This window comes from Lethenteron reissneri, chromosome 28 (genome assembly GCF_015708825.2).
Source record: "Lethenteron reissneri isolate LAM-NWPU_2019-01 chromosome 28, ASM1570882v1, whole genome shotgun sequence".
Classification (NCBI taxonomy): Eukaryota; Metazoa; Chordata; class Hyperoartia; order Petromyzontiformes; family Petromyzontidae; genus Lethenteron; species Lethenteron reissneri.
This window is the reverse complement of record NC_083806.1, coordinates 8,819,234-8,836,447: the sequence shown is the minus strand read 5'-3', so window position 1 is coordinate 8,836,447 and position 17,214 is coordinate 8,819,234. Positions and strand designations below refer to the sequence as shown.

Below are 17,214 nucleotides of genomic sequence, written 5' to 3'. Positions count from 1 at the left end.
CTAAAAGGAGAAATCCTAAAGAGTGTAGGGTGCTATACAGTACTTCACTGACTGAGACCAACCGTGTTTGTGGGAGGGCACGTGTCGAGAACGCCAGGTAACACAACAGCATTTGTCTGAACAGGCCACACACTCCGCTGGTGACACTCGGAGGAAGTCAAATGAAATGCGGCTGTAAAACATCGTTTTCCAGAAGACCCGACAAGCCGATTTACACGGTGAAAGTGAACGCTCGGCTGTTCACCTCTCATTCGATTACCCACAACAGTCTACGGTTAAAAAGAGTAGTATACTGTGCACAGTAAAATGAACGAGACTTCCGTTTCTGTTTCTTCTTGAATATTCCACCGGCCGAGACGGGTGCGTTGAAACGAGTGGCGGTTGGGCGTGGTGCTGACCCACCCGCCCCCTCGTGTAAGCCACAGTGCCGACCTTCGTAGGTGCTCGCGCACCGCACTTGCCCAGAATAAGTCTGTTTAGGCTGTACGGAGCAGGGGATCTTTGTCCTTTTGTGGTGGCCTTACACCAACCCAGGGGTTATCGCAGACTGCAGAGAATTACCGTCACCACAGACAATGGAACTAGTCAGCTTCCCCCCCACTCCGAGCACCCGCACCCCCCTCCTGTATGTGTGCATGTTGAACTTCTTTCGCACAGTACGTAGCCAACCGTGCTAATCGGAGCTGCGGGGGGAGAGTGGGGGAAGGACAACAAAACTAAAGAAATTAGTTTTCAATCTACATTTAATAGTGCATAGCTCCAGTGGCTTCCTAATATCGGAAGGAAGAGCGTTCCAGACGGCCGCGGAAGCGCATCTGAAAGCGCCGCGCGATGTGGTGACCGTCTTTGTTCGATGGCTCGCCTGTCCCCCCACCACATCGTGTGATTACGCAACAATTGACGGGTAGCAGCACGTGCCATTGACCAGAATATAACAGGAGAACTGACACGTCGCGAGCCCCCTATGGAGAGCGCCGTCGTGCGCCATCTCGAGTTGAGTGCGGGAGATCAATTGAAATGGGGGTGGGGGGGATGCATGAGTAAACGCGTGTATCGTGCGAGAATATTGGTTTACAACCGGTTGCAGTGATGTCCACTGCTGCGTCATGGTAGACGAACGTTTCCCTGGTTCCTTCTCAACGTTGAAACTTTAGCTCCTGAACGTAATTTGCCGTACGCGAGACTATAACAGGATTCCCACCTGATGACGGACGCTTGTGTTGCGCCCGAAACGTCGTGATTTATTTTATTTTAAACCTACGTGACTTTACCGAAAGAACCAAAGAGTAAGGGTTCCCTGGTTTGATCCGAGAGTTGGCCAACTGAAGACGTTCCACAAAGACACTTCTTCACGTGTTGTATGTACGTATGATGAACTTCCTTCGCACCCGTACGTAGCCAACCACGCTCATCGGAGGTGCAGGGGAAATGACGACAGTTTGGTTATACAATACGGTAGCAATCGGTGGCAGAGATTAAAAAAAAAACATTAAGCTCTACATGGTCGGACTTTCATTATTGCTTCTCTCTCACGTGTAGCGATGTATGATTTAAAGCACTTGGTCAATCCACTGCCGCATAAATGCCCTCCCCGTACGCGTGTCAAGTCGTGGGAGTTGTTTGCCCACGGTGTGGGCGGGCGAAGAGAAAAGGTGCTCAGGACCGCGGGTCCGTTATCACACGCCGCCGGTGATAGCCGTGCTCGTGAATGAATCAAACTCAACGCCGCCAGGTTCATAATAGCGCAGCGCGCTAACCACTGCTCCCCAACGCCAGAAAAAATAATGCTTCAGCCTCTAATAGAGAAACGCATTGCCATGGCAACCTTAATTGACGTGACCATGAAACCAGGCCAACCCGTATCACTACCGCGAGCGAAAAACATCTGTAAAACTGTTTTTAATATTTCTTCATTTTCTTGCCGATGGATTTGTGAAGCGGAGCCTGACGTATAAACGCCCGGCCCTGCGAGCGCGCGTCCCCTCCGCCCGGCACCCATGATTAATGAAAACGAGCAATTGCTCCATTATATTTTCTTTCTTCACAGAAATTTGTATCGGCGGCCATTTGTCAGGCGCAGTGAATGGCGGTTGGCGGTTGCTGCGGTGTAATTTGACGAGATTAATCACTCGGGTGATGCTGTGTTGGGCAGGGGGGGGCACCTGCATCCGGTTTCACTGCCACCCCGAGCGGGGAACGCCGCGATGCCGGCAGAGAGGACGACGCGATGCCCCATTCTGTTGTTTCTACGCGATGCCCCATTCTGTTGTTTTCACGCGATGTGGAGGACACGACCCGGGCCTCCCTTCCCACACCATCAACCCCTCCACGACGCCCCCCAACCTCGCGCGGCACGTTGTACGCCGTTGCCGCTAATCTGCGTCCATCCGTTCCCGCCAGTGCCAATCCCCTCTTACTGGGAGGGTGGAGGGGGGGGGCCTGAGTCGGTGATTTTTCCGCTCGAATGAATATTGAGGCGGTGCTCCACCTCCCTTTTACAGCGCTGAGCCGGCGATCGAAATGATGTGTTCCTGTGGCAGGGACGAGCCGACAACTGCCGTTCACGTCCCCCACCAAAGCGATACTCATTTTGTTGGCCCCGAAGGGACCCCGATGGGTTGAGTCCATCTCCCGAACCGAGATTTGAATTTTCAACCTTCTGACTGCGAGCCACTTGCTCAGCTGCCAACGCCACCTGTGTCCGGATAGAACAATAACGCAATTAGTGACGCGCACAATCTTTTTTTCTCGACGTGGATGACCATTGACTGCGTTGCGTGGAGCCAAGTTCGGTGTCGCTCAAAAGCTAGGCAAGAGGGTGGGGTGGGGGGCCTTTTAAATTAATATTCTGATATTTCTGATTCGGCAGGATGATGGCGTTCTAGGCAGCGGGGCGGGGGGGGAAGAAGGCTGTGAGTCACGCTGCTGCGGAGAGTTCCACTCTGAGCTTTTACTCGCAGGACGACAGCAACGAAAGAGGGACACGGTGGACGAACGAAAGTAGAGGCGCGGTGGCACAAGCAGGCGATCTTGTAGCTGGCCCTGATGGCGATGGGAAGCCGGTTGGAGGGAGCGGAGGGAGGCGTTGGGAATCTAGCCCAGGACGATGCGGACGAGATGGTTGCAGTCGTAGTGCGAGTGAGGATGTTTGGCGATTTCGGTGGCGATGGGTGGACGTGAATGACGGGGCGCCCCGAGGTGGTAGTTGGGAGAATCTGACTCTGTGGTTGGTGGGCCTGTCAAAAGGGGATGAGGTTTGAGTCAAGAGTGAACTTGTCGAGGAACTTGTTGTTGTGCTTGGAAAATGGGATAGTGGAGCCGGCGACACGCATCTCCTGATTTGATGCGCCGCATATGCAGTGGTGTGCCGTGCATGTGCACATAATCTGGAATGCATCTCGTTGATTGCTCCTTTTTCTGGGAGGAAACTGCTCGGGGTCGTTGGGCTGGGCATGCTCATTGGGAGCTGCTTCGTGTTGTAATGCGCGGGAGGACACCGGGTACCGAGAGAAACCCCCAAGAGGGCGAACGCTCCCGACTCGGCACAGACAGGTCAGCTGCTGACCTGTCAGAATCACAAAATGGGGAAAAAAGCAGAAGGCACTGTCACGGCGTGTGTGAAGGATATTGCGGGCAGTGCCCGGGCCGCCTGTGGGAGAACAGATGGTGAGCTTGTTTGAGAGATTTAGGAGAGCGTGGAGGTAGCGTTGAGTACAGGGTGGGGGTGGGTGGCGGCGGTGCTGGTGGTCATGATCGGAGGTGATGTGGGTGGTGGAGGTGGTGATGGGGGGGGTGGAGGTGATGGTGTTGTGGTGGTTGATGGTGGTGATGGGGATGGTGATGGTAGGACTGGTGGTGTGTTTTGGTGGTGATGGGGGGGTAGTGGTGGGGATGGCGGTGGTGACAGAGATGGTGGTGGTGATGGGTTTGGTGATGGAGGCATTGAAGGTGATGAGGGTGGGGATGGTAAAAGCGGTGGTGAGTGTGATGGTCGTGGTGATGGGGTGGTGATGGAGGTGATGATGGCGTGACCAAGGGGAGTTGGGGCGGTGGTGGAGGTATTGATGGTGGTTGTGTGGTAGAGATGGGGGTGATGATGGTGATGGCGGTTGTGGTGAGTGCCGTCACCTGCGGCTTGAGGAATGTGACCTCTGTGCCTGCGGGTGACTCCACACAAACAGGTTCTCTCCCTCCTCCCCGGGAAGGCATGGGGGCTCGGGGTGGAGTTGGCCTGTGATGCTGGGGGGGGGGGGGGGCAGAAAAGAGCAAGAGCTCAGGGGGGCGAGAGGGGTCACAGATGTGGATGTGGGGGCACTACCTCTCGCGCAAGGTTCTTGCATTTCAGTCTTAATGCTTTTATTTGCAGTGATGCCTCATACACTACGTCTCTGTCTGAGCAACCGGTGGGCCGCAGGCACAGACTGGGTCGGAGTGTTCACTTTTTTACATGTCGGTCGAGTACATTTTGTCTTTAAGTATTCTTAAAAATGTAATAATACTATTCAGTACTCTCCCCAAGTGTCCAGTAAAACCTCACTGAGTCTCAAGACTTTTCCAGGAAGGTCCTGCATCAGGTTGGGTTCTGCACCACGATGCGTGTCCATTTTTGCTGAAAAAACCCACAAAGATCCCATGTATAACCTTAACATACTGTTGGGGCAAGTGCTGTGAGCGAGTAGCATCCATGAAGGACCGGCACGGAACACGAAGGGAGTTGGGTGTCCAAGACCACCCTTGGCCTCGTGCCGATGTTTACACACTACTCCACATTTGAGGCTGTGTCGACCTCGGGGAGGTCCAAGTCCGGTTCGGACCATCATCACCGGTGTTGGCCATGAGTGGGAATCAAACTCGGGTCGTCAGGTTCATAGCACAGCTTAGCGATAACCTCTGCAGTGCCGTAGGTGTCTGAAACCCCCCCCCCCCCAAAAAAAAATAGCCAACATTTGCCACGAAGTGGCGGTGATGTCACCAGCGAGCTTGTGCCAGGCCAGGTTCACTTTGAGGCCACGTAAAGCATTAAAGACTCGCCGACAGAAGGTCACTGGACAGACCCAGGTGCCATGGCTTGACTGACTGAGGCGACTGGTCGAATGCACCAACTGTGCCCCCTACCGTGCCAACTTTCTGCATGTTAGCTGCCCACCGCTCCACTCGTTGTTGTGAGCATCGCCCCTCTGCCCTCCGCTGTTGTTTAAGGGCAACTGCCTCCAACTACCCAAGTAGCGTCCTTCACGAGCCTCCACCACAGAGGTCGACCTTGACACCGCTGGTACCGGTCTTCAGAAAGTCCGCTCAGCTCCACACCTCACTCCACTCGGATGTCCCGTCGGCAACCTGCTTGGGTCCGTCATTTTCCTGCAGGTGTGGAGGCACGCAGGCTCCATCGCAGCGTGATCCACCACGAAACACGTTTGGCCTCTGGGTTCGAGGTGTTCGTTGACGCCACGTTAGGGACTCCGCTGCGTGGAGAGTCGAGAGCGTGACACGAGGCCCCGGCAACCTAAAGGCACTGGCAACAGCCACAACATTTGTATACATGACACTTACATTTTCGAGTGTATTTGTTAATAGCCATCTCCTAATCGATCTTGGATGTATTGATTACACTGGTCTACAGCCAAAATGCTTCCGAAATGAATGTAGTCCAACTTGACTAATTCTGGGTCACTGAGACTGAAAATTATGCTTCAAATTGTTTATTGCCTCTAGTTTCCAAGATATGCTACTGGTTGAGTGTATACGACCCTTGACTTGGGAATGGCAGAGGATGTGTTTTCAAGGGAAGGGATCTCAATTTCAACCAGAAATTACTCGAATACATATTTGACTGGATCTATGAATAAATCTATGACTGGGTTTGGACAGTACTTGCTCTTTGAGCAAAAAAATGAATGATGCAATTTGAACCTGGTATTGCATCATACATGATATGAATTGCATCATGTTATTCCTAGAAGTCATGGATGATGCAATCATAACTAGGCGTACATCCCTCTTTTGAACAAATTGCCTGATATCAGCTCTCTTATTTGTCAGTGTTTGATTTTGCAAAGGGAAACATTTCTGTTTAGCCAAAGTGAGCAGAGATGCCTCGTACTTGTGTGAACAAAGCAGATAACTTCTGCTATGTTTGTGGTGAAGTGACTTTTGCATCACAAAAGCACAGTATAACCACTATGTTAAGAAAGCCTATCACCTTGATTTTGGCTGGAAAATTGGAGATCCGGACAATATGTGGGCCACACACATGCTGCAACACTTGTGCAACAAATATTCGCCAGTGGTTGAACAGGAAAATGAAATCTATGTCTTTTGCAGTGCCAATGATTTGGAGAAAGCCTACAGATCGTATCAACAATTGTTACTTCTGCATGGCGCCTCCAGTTGGGAAAGGTGTGTCAAAGAAGAAAAAGAGGACTGTGCATTATCCAAACATACCATCGGCTATACGCCCACAGAGAAGGACTGCCGGTTCCAGATGCACCAGAATAATTCTCACTCGAGTCAGACTGAGGAAGAGGATTAAGCTTCTGGTCCTGAACCATCAAGGTCACATGACCCAGATGTTCTCCAATCCTCCTCCTCTGAACCACACCTCATAATACAATGTGAACTGAAAGGCCTTGTCAGGGATTTGGAACTACCCAAGAGTAAGGCAGAGCTGTTGGGCTCCAGACTGCAGCAGTGGAATCTCCTGGCAGGTGATGTTAGGGTTTCCATGTTCCGTGACCGTCAAAAGGATCTTGCCCCATTCTTCTTCATGAAAGGTGATCTTGTAGCCTGCGACTATCGATGGTGTGATAGCAGCGCTCAACATCGTTCATGATCCAGATGAGTGGAGACTGTTCATTGATTATCGAAGATCAGTCTTAAAGCTGTTTTTCTGCATAATGGCAATGTTTTGCCATCAATTCCAGTTGGTTATGCAGTCCATATGAAGGAAACCTATGACAACATGAAACAACTTTTGAGGTGCATAAATTATGACCAACATCAGTGGCAGCTTTGTGGCGATTTGAAGGTTGTTGCTCTCTTGCTTGGTCTGTGGACTGGATACACAAAGTACTGCTGCTGTTTTCTCTGTGAATGGGATAGTCGTGCGAGAGATTCCCACTACATCAAGATAGATTGGCCTCTCCGACAGTCATTGGAGCCTGGGAGGTGGTAAAGTGTTCAGCATGCCACCACTTGTTGAATCGAGGAAGATTTTGTTACTACCCTTACACATCAAGTTGGGTCTGATGAAGAACTTTGACAAAGCCATGGACAAAACACAGGCAGCTTTCAAGTACCTCCGTGGGAATTTTCCAAGGTTAAGTGAAGCTAAGATAAAGGAAGGTGTCTTTGTTGGTCCTCAGATTCGTGAACTTCTTCCAGATTCTGCATTTGACAGTGCACTGCATGGCAAGGAAAAGACGGCATGGAAAGCCTTCCAGTTAGTGGCAACACATTTTCTCGGAAACAACAAGGAAGACAACTACAGGGAATTGGTGGAAACCTCCTGAAGGCATACAAAAGCCTTAGTTGCAACATGTCACTAAAGATATATGTTTTGCACTCTCACCTAGATGTTTTGAGCGACGAGCATGGCAAGCGATTACACCAGGACATTGCGACAATGGAGACACGCTATCGGGGCAAATGGAGCCCATCAATGCTTCCAGACTATTGCTGGACAGTGACGAGAGATGCTCCATTTAATGAATACAAGAGACAAGCCAAGACGCGCTGAGTAGACACTGAATAAGGACTAAACTACGTACTCTAATATTAACATAATCGTTTTTTGCCTTTTGTTTCATATTTTCATTTATTAATATAACCCTTTTGCTGTTTTTTAAAGTGTTACATGAACAGGACAGGTGACATGTTATCATGTAAAGCAACCATAAAGACATAAAAAGACCTAGGTTTACAATTTATGAGTAAAACTATACTATCTACACTATACATAGACGTAAAATGTAAAAACTGAAATATTTTGGGAACGATAGCCAATCGGTTATTTTAAGCACATCAAAATCCATAATAAACAGCACATTTAATCTCTGAAGCAGACGTCTAAAAATTATCGACCAGTGTTATTATTGCGGTTAATATGGTGCGTTATTTTGCAACATTATTTGACTATTAGTCATAGTGTAGCAGCTCGGGGGAGCGGCGGGTAGCTCACCGCACGAGGAATCTGGCGGCGTTGAGTTTGGTTACTGACCACGGCTAACGTAAGTGGTGCCCGATAACCGGACCGGTCCTGAGCTCCCGCTTCACCCGTCAGCACTGACCGGCGTGGTGAAGTATGGTCAAACAACCCCCACGACCGACACGCATGGGGGGAGTGGATTGACAAAGGGCTCTGGATTATTTCATTACACAAGTTTGTACGTTCGTATATTAAACTTTTTTCTCACCGTACGTAGCCAACCGTGCTAATCGGAGGTGCGGAGTTCAGTTATTACACATGCTGGCATACGTCTATGCACTTAAATGTGTATTGGTATGAATGTAATTATGTTTATCGGTAGTTTGGTTGGTAGGTGCGTGGGTAGGTAGGTTGGTAGGCAGATGAGTAGGTATTTAGGTATTTTGAACAGGATGGGAAGGCAGGTGCTTGGAGTATGCATGTGGGTGATTTAATAGCTATATCATGCAGGTGTATTTCATTCAGAATGCATTGAGAGTTGACTGAGAGGCACCACTGTTTTACATGGGAGAGCTTTAAATCATAGGACAGAAATCATTTAAACTTATAATTTCTGACAAAAAGTAGTGTTTTAAAACGATTACACAGCAGTGTCGGTCAAAATCAAAATGTAAAACAATCACACTTTTGCATCACCAGCTGTAAATTGTAATGCAAGAAATTTACTAAAGATAAAATATTAAGTGCGTGACTGCAGATACTGCCCCGCCATTCGTCGCTTCTGAAGCACGCGGACGAACAGACGATAGATGAGCGCTGTGAAATTCCATTGAGTTGGTGGAGAGGAAGTGCGGTTGTGGTAATACTATTCCACGTGACTAGAGTCGAGAGCAGTGGTTCTTCACCTGAGGTTCACACACCCCCCCCCCCCTGGGGGGTGCGAGAGATGCCCTTTCTCGAGGTGCGAGACATGGCCAGATTTTTTTTAAGGTAAACCATCGAAGCACAAATTAAGCACGGGCACGTCAGTACAACTACTTTGTTTCATCAAAGTTATGAATTTATTTACATGATAAAAACATTTCGTGCGGTAAAGGTTAGGAACCACTGGTCTACAGTCACGGTGGCGAGATGTTAACTTCCTCGCCTGGTATACAGGAGGTTGTGGGTTCGATTACGACCCTGACGACTGCTGTATATTTGGAGTTTGCATGTTCTCCCCTCGGTCACATGGATTTTTGTCCAGGCCCTCCGTTTTTCTTCTCCACATTTAGAAGCGCGTGTTTAGAGTATCTGGCTGCTATAAATGTCCACACGATACATTTGTGGCCAGGTCGCTTCTGAAAAAGAGCTTTAGCTGGTAAATAAAAAAAATAGTTTTAGTTGAGTTTTTACATTCTAACTTTATAATCACGCTGTCATGACAATAGTAATGCCCCAATTGAGTTTTAATACTCTCTTTCAGGAGGTCCCTGCGTTGGGATGTTTGTCCAATTGCATTAATGATCGTGTAGCAAATATCTCTGAGCTTACTTGTATCGTCACACCCATACGTCGCGATGCGGTGGGTGTTTGTCAGGCATGTAATGATTTTGTCTCGTTTGTGCAGATTTGTTCACGCCATGAGCATAAACGTAACAACGTATAATTTGTATAATTCCTAAGTAATCAATTCTCACGCACACATACGTGCGATTCAACTCACGTGTACGGAGAGCGCACGAACTGATTTGAATTGACGACTGAATGTATAATTCCTCCTCTTACCCTAAATAACAAATGTCCCATCACAAATAACTCTCACTAGTTATTTGCTGTGCCTTTTTTACACCTGATGAAGGAAGCTTATGATGCCTCCGAAACGTCGTGATTTAACTTAGTTATTTTAATTTATTATTATATCATGATTTTTTACCTACGTGACTTTACCGAAAAAACCCAAGAGACTGAATGCATTGTCAACACGCGGAGTCGTCATGCCCTCCCCGATGTGGGTACAGGTGACCTTGTGTTATGACCTTTGCCCTTCTGTGGGCCCTGTGTTGACGCATTCCCCGGCGCCCTGACGTAACCTCGCGCGCACAAAAACACCTGCAAGAGGAAATCGACGGCGACTTAGCGTGGGGGGGGGAAGGCAGCCGCTCGTCCATGCGAGTCCGCGGTCGGCTTAGCACGGCCGGCCACCGTCACCGCCGTGAATGGGGCGCGTAATTAAGAGCCAAGCTGATTGCTGAGGTGGCCGGGTGGCTCAGAGGGTTATCGCCCCGTGGCCCGTGTCGGAGCAGCACTGAGCCAGCACCACGGAGAACCTCCAGGGTCTCCAATCCCCGGCTCCCGCCCGAGATTATAGAAGAGGCTTCTTGAGTGCGGCGAGCTTGATGGCCTCCGCTGCTCACCGGTGACTGCACAACGCCGCCATCATAGTAATACAACTAAAGATGGAGCTTTTTGCTCTTAATTCTTCGGCAGAGAACGACCCTAGAGGGGTATTTATCCAGCAGGCAAGAGGGGAGAGCCACTCTCGCGTATCTGTAATCGCTTCAGAGGGGGCAATGTAGAGTTCATGTTGATGAGTGAGGCCCTTGAAGGATAGCTGGCGAAGAAGTAGGATATCACTGTCAAGGTCTTTGCGTACACTTCCACCACGTGTGCATTGGCTGTGTTAAGTTACAGGTGTACCGAATGGTCAAGTGTATTGTTGCGTGCCTACAATGGCAACGTTGGTGAAGAACCCAAACGCATAAGAATAGGGTTTCCCCTTTTTCTGGCAACAAAACAGCTGTGTTAAGATGTTAAAACACCAAACTGGAACCTTTTACAGGGAATCATGTCTGCATTAACCACAGATACTTGTGGTCAGAATGCAAACAAAAAACACACTCTTGATAATATATGCATTGTCTTTGAAACTGATTGGTCCACACCAGAGAGTTTTCTTTTGAGCCTCGTCTCAAACGGTGCTAGACAGTTTAACACATTCCTGCGGAGGGAGCTGGTAGGAACGTTGGGTTGCTCGGTCAATGGCCAGGGTCAACGGCGGCGTGGTGTATTCCGCAAATATGCCTGACTGTGAGGGCGGGCACAAGCCGGCGTGAGTAGGTTAAACGTTGAGTTTTATAAGGGCACCACGGGGTGACCAGCCCCTTCCCACCCAGCCCCTCCCCTCCCCACCCAGCCCTTCCCTGTACGACGGACACAATAATCCCCTGTGGGCTGGTGTAACCAGGAGGTTCCTACCAGTATAATTCAACCTGTGAGTTAGACCGGGACGCAGCACCGAGACGTTTACTGCTCGAGTGCACGTCGCACAGACTCCAAGGAGCTCGACGTTGACGACGTTAATTTGATCGTCGATTAAAGATTAAAGAACGACGCACGGTTTCACCGCCCCCCCCCCCTCTCAATGTTATCGTCGGCTCGCAGGGGCAGAGCGCTCGCCCTGAAAAGCCCTTCCACGTGGCACAGAAATGGTGGGCAGTCAGTGGACCTGGTTGCCATGTCGATGACCCTTGAACTTGTACAGCAGCACCCCCTGTGACCCCCCTGCCTGTGGCCCCACCCCGCGGCGAGTGCGGCGGCCTTGGCCTACGTCACTAAGGGGGGGGGGGGGGCGACGGCGGCGGCAGCGGTGGCGCCGTTGCCTGGCAACAGCCTTGGAGAGGCGGCGCTTCAGCCAATGGGCGAACGCCGCAGCCACCCCTGGCGCTGTGTGGGCGGGGCGAGTGGCGGCGAGCGCGCACGTGCCCGTGAACGCGCACGTGCTCGTGAACGTGCGCGTGCCCGTGAACACGCACGTGCTCGTGAACGTGCGCGTGCGCGTGCCCGTGAACGTGAACGCGCGCGCGCCCGTGAACACGCACGTGCTCGTGAACGTGCGCGCGCCCGTGAACGTGCGCACGTGCTCGTGAACGTGCGCGTGCGCGTGAACGTGCCCGTGAACGCGCGCGTGCCCATGAACGTGCCCGTGGACGTGCGCGTGAACGTGCTCGTGAACGTGCGCGTGCCCGTGAACGCGCGCGTGCCCGTGAACGCGCGCGTGAACGTGAACGTGCGCGTGCCCGTCTTGTGAGTTGTGGACGCAGTGGTGAGCGCACGCTTGGTTGCGGAGGCCGGCGACCCGAGTTCGATTCCCGCTCACGGCCAACATCGGTGACCGAATATCTGAACCGCTCCTCCCCTAGGTAGACTCGGCCTCAAATGAGTACCTGGGGCAGTGTGTACACATCGCCATTGGGGAGACAAAGGCGGTCGGACGTGATGCTGGCCACCCACACCCCCTGTTGTGCCATGCCAACCTTCATAGGTGCTCGCTACGAGCACTTTCCGCAACAGTTTGTTGAGGCTACAAGGGGCTCTTTGTATTTGTGCGCACTCTCTATTGGCACAGTAGGGAGCACAAGACGGTGCATCTGCCAGTCAACTCATAACACCTGGGTCGGTCCTGTGACCTGTCAGCAGTGAGCCGTCGATACTTCACGTGGCCTCAAGGTGCACTTAGCCTGGCACAAGCACCGTGGTGACGTCACCACTACTTAGTGGTGAAGAGTGGTTATTGTGTGCATGTGTGGTGAGCGGTAGTGTAGCGGTTAGCGCACTGATAACCCGGGCCTCACTTGGGTTGACTCAGCCTTAAATAAGTTCCTTGTGTGTGTAAATGACGATTTTTTTTAGACGATGGCAGCCGGGCGTGCGGTACTGCTCCAACCACCCCCTCATGCCCTGGTGGCCTTAATAGATGCTCGCGAACAGCACTTGCTCCAACAGTGGCATAGAGGACTATATAGGTAACCTTTGTTTTTGTTGTGTGCATGTGAGAGTGTGAGTGTGTGTACGTATGCGAGTGTGCGAGAGTGATGCGTGTGTGTGTTAGGTTATTTTAATGGTGGTCACCGACGCACTGCGACTCTATACAGATGAACAACATCCTGTCACGGGCACCCACAAAACTTGTATCCATATTATATTAATTTAATAAACGCGGGGTGGTAGGGGAGGGGGGAAACCCCCCGTACTGCACCATATGATTCCCTCCCCCCCCCCACCATTTCCTTAGTGTTTTAGTTTTCTCTGGGCCGGGTGCCCAGAGTTTAGTGTAGCTTCTGCACATAGGCTAGAGCCTTCAGTCATTTTGCGAGCTGAGTTTAGGTGAGTAAAGTTAGATTCGGTGACGACCCCAGCCACGGAGCAGAGGGAACGCTCACGCGCGCTCTCTTTCATGAAACAGGCAGCGTTAGCGCTCAGCGGGCACGGCCGTGCGCGTAACAAGAGTGCCGAGTGTCTCTCTAAAGGCCTCCACCGCCTGGGGCACGGACGCGCAATGGGAGAATGCGTCTGATGCAATGGCCCTGTCTGCTTGAGAGATGGGGCAGAGTGCTCGTGCAAAGCTGAAAATTTGGCGCCCACGAAGCCACGGAGAAATTACAAGACAACACTGACGGTGGTGACGAGGACGATGGCGTCGGTCAGAGCCACGGTTTTCCGAAGTACGGGCAGAGAATCTCTGTGAATGCGGCCGCTCGAAAGGAGCGGTCCGGGGCCGGCACTCGGCGGCCACTCAACAGAAAGCGACCTGTGGTGGTGAGAACCACGGTCAGAGGAGGGCCCACAGCCCCTCGCCTGAGGAGTCTGAGGGCCCAGGGAGAGTGCAAGGAAACTGATGAATGGGCAGAAGAAGAGTAGGAGGGCAAATTCTCAAGAGTGCAGAAGAAGCCTCAGAGAGTGCTAGTGAAAGACATGAAGGCGGTTATCTACCAGCGTTGGTGAGGGGGGGGGGGGAGAAGATCCTAAACCTTATTCAGACGCTGTCTTTCCGACAGACCTGTTCTTCACCTGAGGTCGGCTGCTTGCGTTGTGGCCGAAACGTCGTGAGAATTGTATTATTTTATTATGTTTTATTTTTATTATTTTATTATCTCCCTTCTACGTGACTTTACCGAAAGAACCAAGAAGAAGATCCTAAACCTCCTTGTTAGAAGGGGTCAAAGGGTCTAACCCCTGAGGTGGCCTGCAACACCTTGGGATCTCCCTCGGCACAGGTCCAGTTGGAGATTCTTCAAAAATCGGCCGGCTGCGAGCGGAGACCAGAAGGCCGATCGAGGGGGCAGGAGCCACAGCAAGGGTCTGCTCGTGGGTGACCTTGGGACACATGGCGGCGGCATTGTTAGATGATTGGGCCAGGCTCCGGATGCGGGCACTGCAGCAGTCAGTGCCTCTTGCAACAAATGCGACTCGGGAGGAGAGCTTGTGGCAGTATTTGCCCCGATCGTCACAGGCGGCGAGACAGGACCTGCAGTCGTAACTGCCAATGCCCCGAGGTAGGAAAGAGAAACCCGATAGGATTTTTTCCAAAGAAGCTCGTGATGTTAGAGACTGACGCCAGCTTGGCAGGCTGGGGGGGGGGGGCTGCTGCCAGAGGGGAGAGCTTTGCAGGGTCAGTGGTCGAGCGTGCAGAACAGTGAGAGGGCGTCTTGTTTCCTAGAGCTCGGAGCGATTCACCGAGACCTGGCGTGTGGCTCATGGAGGTGTAGCAGGAAAACGGGGTTTTTGTCAGATGCGGCAACGTTGACAGAATCAATATTTATACTGGAGGAATCCGATGAGCTCTAAAGCTTTTTTTCACAGAAGTCCAGTAGGGGCGGGTAAGAACGTGACAACAACAAACAGCAAGAAAGGGTCCCCTCGATTTGGCTGCTAGTGACAGACCTTTGTGGGTGTGTGGGCTTGTGTTTGGGTGCCTTTTTGTTCTAGTAAGTGTGTTTCCACACGTGCTTAAGTGTGTGTGTGCTGGCGATAGATGTTATCATATTATCAGATTAAACTTCAGCAGTCCCATACCCATCCATGCTCTGGGTATAGCCCAAGAATTATGCTCCCAGCCACCGCCGCTATTGCCCCTTCTCAATGAAGAGTGATGCATACGGAGCCGAGCGTTGGCATATCCCATTCATTCCGGTGTGCTGCGGCAAATACATTAACTCCTCAAGTTATTGCTCAGGGAATCGGCACAGGACCACATGGTCCAGGCAGTCCCAAGTGATCCTGGAGTTGCAGCCAGTGCAATGACGCTGCTGTTACATTCACATTTCTTTGGGCAGAGAGACCCCCAGTTGCCTGTAGGTGATGCCCGCGCAAGCTCGTTCGACGTGAGTGCTGCCAACGTCGCTCTGCGTGTGGGTGTGCGCCTGTGTGTGAGCCTGTGTGTGCGAGCCTGTGCGTGCGTGCCTGTGCATGCGTGCCTGTGCGTGCGTGCTTGCGGCTGCATGAGTGCTGAGTGTCGCTGCTGCTGCTGCGGGCAATATACGGCAATAAACTCCCAGCGACGCACATCAAGTGGCAAGTTGGGGTTTCACCTGGTCTGGGGAACCGCCTCCCCTAGGTCAAGTCGGCTGACGGTGAGCACCTGGTGAGGTATGGTGAGGTGTGCGGGCAGGCAGCGCAAGCTCTAGGGAGGAGGGAAAGCCAGTTGGGCGAGTGTGGCGCTGCCCCCCTCCGCCTCCCACCTCGTGCGGTCTTCTTCGGTGGGGTGTGGAGAAGGGCGCACTTCGCTAACTTAAAAGAAAAAAAAATACGTGGACACCGATTCGTTTCCTGGTTTGTATCATGTTGAGCCGAGTATAATCTCACGTGAAGGTTTTTGGCCGTTTTTTAAATTTAAACTGTTTTAATAGTTTGTTCAGACTTGTGTTTTTTTATGATGCTGTTGATGTATAATAATACTCTTTGGTTCTTTCGGTAAAGTCACGTAGATTTTTTTTTCTATCTACGTGACTTTACCGAAAGAAGCAAAGAGTATAGATTCCTGCAGTCACGAAAGCTTCAAATCAAGATTGCATAATAATAATATACCACCAACTCATTATGAATGCCCCAAACCCATCGGATCTCAGAAGCTAAGCAAGCGCATGCGAGCCTGGTTTGGTACTTGGATGGGAGAGTGACTGGGAATACACAAGGTGTTGTAGCCTTGCGCTGCGAGGCGGCCTACACAACAAATGGGGTCTTTAATCAATCCACGCGGAGGTTTTAAGTGTCGCCCTCCTCCTTCGTACACTTGGGTTTTCTCCGGATTCTCTCCCGTTTCCTGCCACGTGCCAAGCACTCATTAATGGAATTGTCCGAACCATCCCAGAAACGTTTTGGTGTCTCGGTGAGGCTTTTCTGGGCAAATAAATGGACGTTGCACACGTCCGCGTTGGTATACGTGCATCTGGGGGAGGCTATGGGGGGTGTTGGTGTCAATTGCCCATCTCGTGCTCGTGTCGGCTTCATGACAGTGAAGTCGCATGCCTTTGCAGATAAGCGTTGACAAGACGCATCGGGTCATTTTCTTTTTTACTCGCATACCGCAGAGAGCCTGGTGCAGGGTTAACCAGTTGTAGCAGAATGGGGGACGGGGCAGTGTTGTCATAACAGCCTCGTGTGTGGAGAGAGACTCTTCTTGTATCTTGAAAGATTAAGCTGAACTTAGCGAACGTTTACGTTTACAATAGGCGCAGATATTGTGGCCGTCGCCTTGTTTGTTTCATTACGCGTCCATTCGGCAGACGTGCTTTCTGTGAATGTTCTCTGAGGTGGCCTCAAGGCTTTCAGACTGAGTGGTGGTGTGAGTGTGTACATTTTAAGTTTTTATCGTTTCTTGGAAATTGGGTGGTGGGGGGGGGGGTACATAAGTTTAACTTCTTTCACACCGTACGTTGCCAACCGTGCTAATCGGAGGTTGCGGGTGGCTTTCTGTCGGAAGAGAAAACGAGATGTCTGTGGTTGACGTCGGAAAGTGGGGAAGGGGAAACGTAAAGATCTGAACCCGCATTTTTTTTGTCGTCGGACGAGCGAGGCTGGACCCGGCCACGGGCAGAGTTCCAAATGTCGCAGCTTTCGCAAAACGTGCCCTTCCGCCCCCTTCCCCCTTTGGTCCATGTTTACAAACCGTCTCCACTCGGGTGCGATTCGGACAAAGCCTGTCGATTAGCTGACACCAGAATATAGTGTCGGCGGTGGCGGACAGGGTGGGGGGGCGCGCTGGGAGATGCGATGGCAGCTGGACACTGTTGTTCTCGTGCCCGTGTCGGTAC

At 51.3% G+C, this 17,214-nt stretch overlaps 1 protein-coding gene across 2 annotated transcripts in view; it reads left to right on the top strand.

Moving 5' to 3' along the window:
• The window catches only part of HIC1 (HIC ZBTB transcriptional repressor 1), a 94,371-nt gene that overhangs the window by 64,867 nt on the left and 12,290 nt on the right, over window positions 1–17,214 (top strand). The window lies entirely within an intron of this gene.